General features: G+C 39.4%; 1 pseudogene; it reads right to left on the bottom strand.

Moving 5' to 3' along the window:
* Positions 1-7,490: 7,490 nt before the first annotated feature.
* LOC102848358 lies at positions 7,491-8,250 on the bottom strand (annotated as a pseudogene).
* Positions 8,251-8,954: the final 704 nt, after the last annotated feature.

Here is an 8,954-nt window from a genome sequence, read left to right on the forward strand (position 1 = left end):
TAGATTATTTCTATCAACTGTTGAAGTCAGAAATTGATTGAACATGTAACCAAGATGCAGTAATATTTATGGGTGAATGGAATGAGAAAGTTGGAAACCAGGAAGAAGGATCAGTAGTTGGAAAATATGGACTTGGTGACAGAAATGAGGCTGGGGATAGATTGATAGAATTCTGTACAATCAGTGATGTATTCATAGCAAATATCTTTTATCAGAGACATAAACTCAGGCTATACACATGGATTTCACCTTGATGGTATGAACAGGAATCAGATCGATTGCATCTGTGGAAGGAATCAATGGGAAAATTCAATACCAGCAGTGAAAACAAGGCCAGGTGCTGATTGTGGAACAGACCATCAACTGCTCATATGCAAGTTCAAATAAAAGCAGAAGAAGGTTAAATCCACCACAAGAAGATAAAGGTAAACAACCCAATTGAAAAATGGGCACAGTATATGAACAGACACTTCACCAAAGACGACATTCAGATGGCCAACAAACACATGAAGAAATGTTCACCACTGGGCCAACTGACAGCACCATGATAACTGGAGGAGAGATTGAGGTTGTTAACAATTACAGCTTGCTTGGCTCCACAATCAACACTCTTAACACCAGCGGTCAGGATATCAAAAGACAAATTGCACTGAGAAATTCTGCTGTCAGGGACTTCTCCAGAGTGCTGAAAAGCAACGGTATCAGTCTAGAGACTAAGGTGCTCCTAATTCAAGGCATGGTCTTTACAATTACTTGTTATGCTTCAGAGAGCTGGATAATGTCTAAGGTTGACAGAAGAAGTTGTGGAGCTGAAGAGTCTTGAACATACCACGGAACACCAAGAAATCAAATAGGTCTGACCTGGAGAGGGTGAAATCAAGTTTCTCCTTGGAGGCTAGAATTTTGATACTTTGGGCATGTGACCAGGAGAGATCAGTCCTTGGAGAAGGATATCATGCTTTGAAGGGTGGCAGGACAGTGCAGGAGAGGAAGAACCCCAGATGAGCTAGATTGAGAATAGTAGCTGTGTCAATGGGGATTTGTGTGTTGGTATTAGTGAGATTGGCCCTGGATAGGGCAGGGTTCAGAGCTGCTGTACATAGGGTCGCTATGGGTCACATGTGACTCAACAGCACATAACAACAACATTATAAAAAGGCACACTGTTGATGTAGTGAATAACATGTGAGACTACTAACCAAAAGATTAGTAGTTTTAATTCACCAGATATACTGAGGGAAAAAGATAGGAAGGCTTCTCTTGTTAAAATTTACAGACTCAGAAACTCAATGAAGTGTCACTATGAGTCAGAATTGACTCAAAATGGTATTGGGTTCAGTTAATACTATGAACAAGTTAATATAGTTCTTTACTTTTTTATAATCTTTGCCTTTTTAAAGTAATTCCACTGGAAAGGTGGTGTATTCCTTTTTGATTATGGGTCAGGAATTTGATAAATAAAGTGAAATTTAAGTGGATGTGTGGGAGTGTGTTGTGTGAGAGCTTGAGTGCTCATACGTCTGACTGAAAAAAAAGAGAAAAAGAGCTTGAGTTAGTTTCCTGTTTCACCATAAACACATAATGCAGCAAAAAACAACTATGGGATATCATCTCACCCCAGCAGCAATAGTAAAGTTCAACAGAGCAGCCAACCACAAATTGTGCCAAGGTTGTGGAGAGATTGGAACTCTCATTCACTGCTGGTGGGAATGTAAAATGGTTCAACTATGATGGAAGGTGGTCTGATACTTTCTCAAAAAAGTTGGAAACAGAAATACCATTTGACCAAGCAATTCTGCTATTGGGAATAGACCCTAAAGTAACCAGAACCATGACTCATACATATGTATGCACACCCATGTTCATTGCTGTGTTATTCACAATAATAAAGAGATAGAAGCAACCCAAGTATACATCAACAAACAAATGGATAGAAAAGCTATGGTACAGGGGAATAGTATGCAGCACTAAAAAATGAACCCGTAAAACACTACACAACATGGGGGAGCCTGAAAGATATTATACTGAGTGAAATAGCTCAGTTACAAAAGGACCAATACTATATAACACCAGTGTTAGAAAAGAGAACGGGCACGAGGTTGGGAAAAGGATGCATAGATAATGTTTACTATTGGAATAGATGAGAACTGTCTGAAAGGAATATACAATTAGGCATTATATGTATGATAACAATCTGTAACAAGAGGTGCATTGCAAAGTGAACAAAGGGAAGGGGTAAGAAGCGATAAGGGGGAAACTGTACAAAAGTAAAAACCTAATCTTTCTGTAAACTTCCTTTATTATCGCAACTTTTAAAAACTCAGATTACCACATTTACATAGAACTTGTGTGTAAGTAGAGTCTATGTAAATTAATTGTGCTGCATTTCCATCTCTGTAGCTTTCAATATCTATATCTTCTAATAAAAATATGCAGCATACAGACAGAAACAATAATTTTATAAATCACTAAATTGGCCTAGTGGAAAGAAAGTTATGTTACCAAGCTGAAGGTGGGTGATTTTAATCTGTTGCCCTCAGCCGGGTTCCAAATGTTTTCCTGTCAAACTTTCTTCTAGGTGGTATAACACTGGTCTGTGCATTGCTGTACAGAGGTAACACGTAGTTGCTATGATGCTGAACACTGTGATAGTGATGTGCCAAACGTGGTAATGGGTACCCATGGTGGACAGTGTTGGCTGGAGCTTCCCGACTAAAACAAGCTTGGAAGCAGGAGCGGCATCCACTTCCGAAATGGCTTGCCTCCGGAAACTCTATGTACGAACAGTGCTCAGGCCTTTCGTTCATAAGGTCGCTATGAGTCGTTTACGACTCCACGGCACCTAACAACAACAACCACCTAATTTGGGAGGGACTGAAGAGTATTATACTCAGTGAACTAACTCATTCCCATAAGGGCAAATACTGTATTAGATCATTATTGCAAAACTTGTATAAGGATCCAAGGGGGTCAGGGAAGAGCAGAGGGGTGAGGTTGGGAGGGGGATGGTGTGGGAGGGAGTTAACCATAGGGTCATACTATTTGATGGGAGGAGGGAAGGATAAGTAAAGGAAATGGGAAAGATCCAGTGTGTAAAAACAATGTAATATGAACTCTGAATGTAAAACGATACAAAATAAAAATTTACTGAAAAAAGTTGTAATAATAATAAAAACACCACTAATATTGAGTTGGTTTCAAATTATATCAACCCCCTATTAGGTTTCTTAGGTTGTAAATATTAATGGTAGGAGACTGCCTATCTTTATTCTGAGGAGTATATGCTGGATTGGGACTTCCAGGATGGCGTAGCAGTGAAGCAATCTAGGTATATATTAATGGGCCATGGGATTGGATTGGGATTTGTTTTGTTGTTCACAGAGTCACTATGAACCAGAACTGACTCCATGACACTTAACAAGATTCAAGTGGAAGCAGTATTACCAAATATTTATATTACTATGTGCTAGGTATGAATGAACTTCATCATACCTCTAATATGGTGAAGTGTTAAATTTTTAAGTCTTCATTTTTACAAAAAGAAATTGAGATGCACAGAGGTTAAATAACTTATACAAGGTCACATAGCCACTAAATCAACAATCAGACCTTGAACTCACGAAGTTCTGTCCTACAGTCTATTCTGTTAAACAATGGACTCTTCACTGAGCTACAGTGTAATCAATTATTTAACTATTTCCACTCAAAATCCAAGCCAAACTCATTGCCATCAGGTCTATTACAAATCACCGCCACCCTATAAGGTCAAACAGAACAGAACTGCTCCACCGAGCAGTAATAGGTTGAAACTAACATTTCCAAAATTAATACATTAAAAGGGAAGAAGTGTCCTCTTAGTTTAGAAGGAAAATTGAAAGAGATCACTTTATCAGATTGAAGTCCTTTGTCCTCTTAGTCTAGAAGGGCAATTGAAAGAGACCTTACCAAACTTTGCTGATGTTTGCCTCTTCAATCTGCAATCTATATCTGAGGTTTTCTCTTTTTTCTATAACACAATAACACAATAGATAATACTTTCTAACCTTGTATCATACACAGTCTTTTCAGAGAACAGTTTTTAGCAACGAATAGGAAGGAAGAAACTTAACTGGGTACTTTTAAGTTTGTTCTTATGATAAACATTTCCCGTTTCTCTTCTTTACATGATACAATGAATAAAACTCCCTTTCTTTTTCAGGAAGGTATATCTCCCTAAGACATATTAGCTCAAGAATGTCAGCTACAAGTTATAACAAGGACCAGGAACACATCCTTGAATTTAGCTAGTATCGACATCCCCAGATGTCATTAGTATACAGAGTTAAGATTGACCTCTAGATAACCTTCTAGACAGAGCAGCCATAAGGAGGTCTAAAGTGCATACCCAGTGTTGACTAAGCACTTAACCAAACAGGCTCCATCTTGAAGGCCAGCTGTGAATGCCTCCAGATTTGCCTCCTTTTCTAAAATAACCCTGTCTTTCCCTCCAAAAAAAAAAAGCGCTAAAACCTTGAACCTTTCTCTGTGATACTTTAACCAAACATATTCCCACAGAACTTTCCTTCTTCTAGACATATTTGGGGAATTCATGCCCCCTGTCTCCTATATACTAGTACATAAAGAAACTTCTAGGGTTTCTTAAATTCCAACTCATCTCCAACATTTGTTTTTACTCTGGCAGGTGGCAGAGCCTCTACATTGTGTTAACAGTCTCTTCTCATTAAGATTTACAACCTTGGGAACCTGATTCATTCCATGGGGTGGAATCCACTTGACAGTAGTTGATTTGGGTTTTACTTATTTCCTGTAATATTTTTTTTAATTTAACCAACAAATAATGATTATAGAAAGCACATTTTATAAATATACCAATTTGTTTGTTATTGTCAGGTGCCATCAGATGGGTTACATCATCATAGAGGGACCCTGTGTATAACAGAAGGGAATCTTGCCTCATCCTACACCATCATCACAATCTCGGTTGTGCTTAAGCACGTTGGTGCACTCATTGTGTCAATCTATCTTTTTGAGGATATTCTACTCTTTAGCTGTTCCTTTGTTTTTTCAAACATAATTTTCCTTCCTTAGGACTTGTCTTTCCTCATAAAATGCTCAAAGTATATGAGGTGAAGTCTCATCAACCTTGTTCCTAAAGAACACTGGAGTTACACGTCTTCCAACACATCTTGATTTGTTCTTTTGTCATACCATGGTATATTCAATATTCTTCACCTATACTGCAATTCAAAGTCTTCATTCCTCTGTCCTCCTTATTTAGTGTCCAAGTTTCAGACAACTTAAAATAACAGAGCATTGCCAGACACAACAAGGTTGTCTTTAGAGTGCCTTCCTTGTTGTTGAGTCTTTTAAACCTTTGCAGCAGGTTTGCCCAATGCAATATGCTATTTGATTTCTTGGCTGTTGTTTCCACAAGTTTTGATTGTGGATCCAAGCAAAATAAAATCAATGACAACTTTAATCATTTCTTCGTTTATCATGATGTTGCCTATTGATTTAGTAGAAAAGACTTTTGCTTTCCTCTGTATCTTAAATTGTAATCCATAGTAAAGGCTTCATCAATGAGTGCTTCAAATATTCATTTTCTGCAGGCAAGACGGTGTGTCTACATATCAATGAATGTTGAAAAACCTTTCTCCAATCCTGATAGAACAGTCTTCGTAATATAATCCATCTTCTGGCATTAAGTGCTTGTTGTTATATACTATCAAGTCACCTGTGATGCATAGAAACCCTAGGTACAATAACTCTGAATCCTGCTCTCTCCTGAGGCGATCTCTCTGTCTTCCACACATCTATCCCCATTTCCCCAGTTACTGTGTTAATCCACCTTATCTGGGGTCTTCCTCTCCTACACTGTTCCTCCACACTTCCAAGCATGATCTCCTCGAAGGACTGGTCCCTCCTGGCCACAGCCCCAAAGTATATGAAATGGAGCTTTAAAAGCCTTCCCGCCAAGGAGCAGCCTGGTTTCACTCTCTCCAAGATGAACCTTTTTGTTCTCTTGGCAGTCCATGGTATGTTTAAGACTCTTCTCTAGCACCACAACTCAAATGCATCAATTCTTCTCTCATCTTAAGTCATTATCCAGCTTTCTGATGCATAGCAAGTAATTGTTAATAACATGGCCTGAATCAAGTGCACCTTAGTCTCCAAGCTGACATCATTGCTCTTCAGTACTCTGGAGAAGTCTTTGACAGCAGATTTACCCAATGCATTTTGTCTTGATTTTCTGGATATTGGTACCAAGACTGTGGAGCAAAGTGAAGTTATTAACGACTACAATCTTTTCTCCGTCTACCATGGTGCTGTCAACTGGCCCAGTGGTGAGAATCTTTGTCTTCTTGATGTTGATCTTCAATCCATATTGAAGATTATAGTCCTTGACCTTCTGCAGCAAGCACTTCAGGTCCTCCTCAGTTTCAGCAAGCAGGGTTGTATCATCTGCATAATATGGGCTGTTGGTGAGTTTTTCTCCAATCCTGATACCACGCCCCAGTCAATGAAACATTCAAAGCAAGATAAGGCCTACAGCTCCTGGGCTTCAGATGCAAGAATATCTGGATTTGACTTTGCCCTCTCTAAAGCAAGCATGTAAAAGCCCTTCCTTCCAGAATTCCATGGGTTTGGCCATCAATCAGGAAAACATTCAAAGTAAAACATATATAACTAGAGGCTTTTCTTTAGTGGCTGTTAAATAATAGTTTCATAAATAGGTCTTCCTTGCAGGCATACACATGTGTCTTCACTGACAGCATTGTATTTGAGGATGCATCTTCAAATATTTTTTATGATGAATAGAACATTATTCCTAAACTAATTTTCTTTCCTCGTCTGTTGTTGTTGTGTACCATAGAGTCAGAACCAACCCATAACTGACCCTCTGGCAGGTTTTCAGAGGCAGTTAATGGAACAGGAGGGGATTACTCATCTTTCTCCCAAAGAGCAGCTGGTGGCCTCGAACCACAAGCCTTCGGGATTGCAGCACAGCTTCTTACTACTAGGCCACAATACCATATAATTGTTTTATTAAAAATGGCCGATAGTAGCCCCTTTCAACTTAATAATTCCTAGGATAGAGATCATTGTCCATTCCATTTCTTTTTATAACTTCCAATTTTCCTGTATTTATACTTACATAGTCTACATTGCAACTATTAGTGGATTGTACAGCTGTTTCTCCTCATTTGAGTAATATCACACAAGGAAAGGAAGCTAAAAGCTTTACTTTCCTGTAATTAAGGCAGACACTACTTTGATGAAGCAACTCTTCCTGATTCCTATTCTTAGTGTCTTCCCCTCAGAGGGCCTCAATGTTTCACTGCTATTCTTAGAGTGTTCAAGGTTCAATTATTTTAGAAGTAGATAGCCAGGCCTGCTTCCTAGTCTACCATAGCCTGGAAGCTTCACTAAAACTTGTGAACCATGGTTAACCCTGTATAGTTTTTCTCCCCCCCTTTTAAAATATTTTATTAAAGGTCTTTACAAAGCAACACCCAAAATTCTGATCCAGTTGCTAAGGAGATCCTAGCTGTTGCGACTTGTTGAGGCGAAGCAGATGGCTCTGGCTTCCTATCTTTCTGCTCAGAGATGGGGGTGGTGGGCAGGATCTTGTCTTTGGGCTCCACAATGCTCACATGGTCAGCCAAGGACTTCTTATAGTCCATCTTCCCACTTGGGTCCTAGGGCAGCATGATCTTTACTTTGATGCTCAGTACATCCTGTCTGAGCAGCACATGGCACACAGCAAATTCAACGTAATAGTTAACAGGGTCTACACTGTGGATCTTTAGCCCATTAACAAATTTCATGGATTCAGCTCACTGTCCCGGGAGTTTCCCAGGGACTACAACCTTGTAGCCTCTCACCCCACTCTTCATGAACTATACAGCACACCATAACAAGCCTTTAGCATAGCAAGCCCTCCTAGAAGTTTGTAATGAAGAGATACTACATAGACAGTGGCACACAGACCTTTTCAGCATAAAGTTCCACAATGCACTCAGGAAATCCAAACCTCTTCTGAACTACACAGATTAGTTCTCAAATCTTCCAGCCCTCTTCACCAAGGACATTCTTTGTCCTGGTGGCTATGATTATGATTTCTGTCCTGGTTTTTGTAACTCCAACTCAACTCCAGAGTAACCATTCTCAGCCAGCTCCTGAGTAAGAATCAGCTTTGAAGATGCCATCAGCTATAAACTTCTTCTTCTTGGAAATTTGCACTGCCATCTTTCATTGTGTTCTGCCTAGAGAAAAGGAAGTCACTCCAACTCTATTGCTTTAAGCATTCAACAATAGCAAGCCACCACAGAACAAGAAATTTGATAAATATTGTTTTTATCTATGTATTACATAAATATTGGTTCCAAACTCAAAACTCTTGGCATCAGCAGTCAGGAAATCAGAAGACTAATTACACTGGGAAAGTCTGCTGTCAGGGACCTCTCCAGAGTACTAAAGAACAGAGATGTCAGTCTGGAGAATAATGTATGCCTGATCAAGGCCATGGTCTTCCAAATTATTTGCTATATATCAGAGAGCTTGGCAATGACTAAGGATGATAGAAGAAGGATTGATGCCTTTGTGTCATGGTGCTAGAGAAGATTGTTGAACATACTATGGACTTCCAGGAGAATAAACAAGTTTGTCCTGGAGAGGGTAAAATCCTTGCCCTGTGGGCAAGTATTTTGAAGCTCCATCTCATACTTTTGACACATGGCCAGGAGGGACCAATCCTTGGAGAGTGACATCATGCATGGAAGCGTGGAGGGACAACACAGAAGAGGATGACCCTGGCTGAGATTAATTGACTCAGTGAATAGAGAAATGGAATTAGGTCTATCTGAGATGATGAGATTGGCTCAGAATAGGGCAGGGTTCACAGCTGATGAGTCATAGGCAACTTGATTGCAAACAACAAGAATATAAAATTA

The sequence above is a fragment of the Elephantulus edwardii genome, unplaced genomic scaffold, assembly GCF_000299155.1.
Source record: "Elephantulus edwardii isolate Elephantulus edwardi_28Jun2011 unplaced genomic scaffold, EleEdw1.0 scaffold00040, whole genome shotgun sequence".
In the NCBI taxonomy this organism is placed as follows: Eukaryota; Metazoa; Chordata; class Mammalia; order Macroscelidea; family Macroscelididae; genus Elephantulus; species Elephantulus edwardii.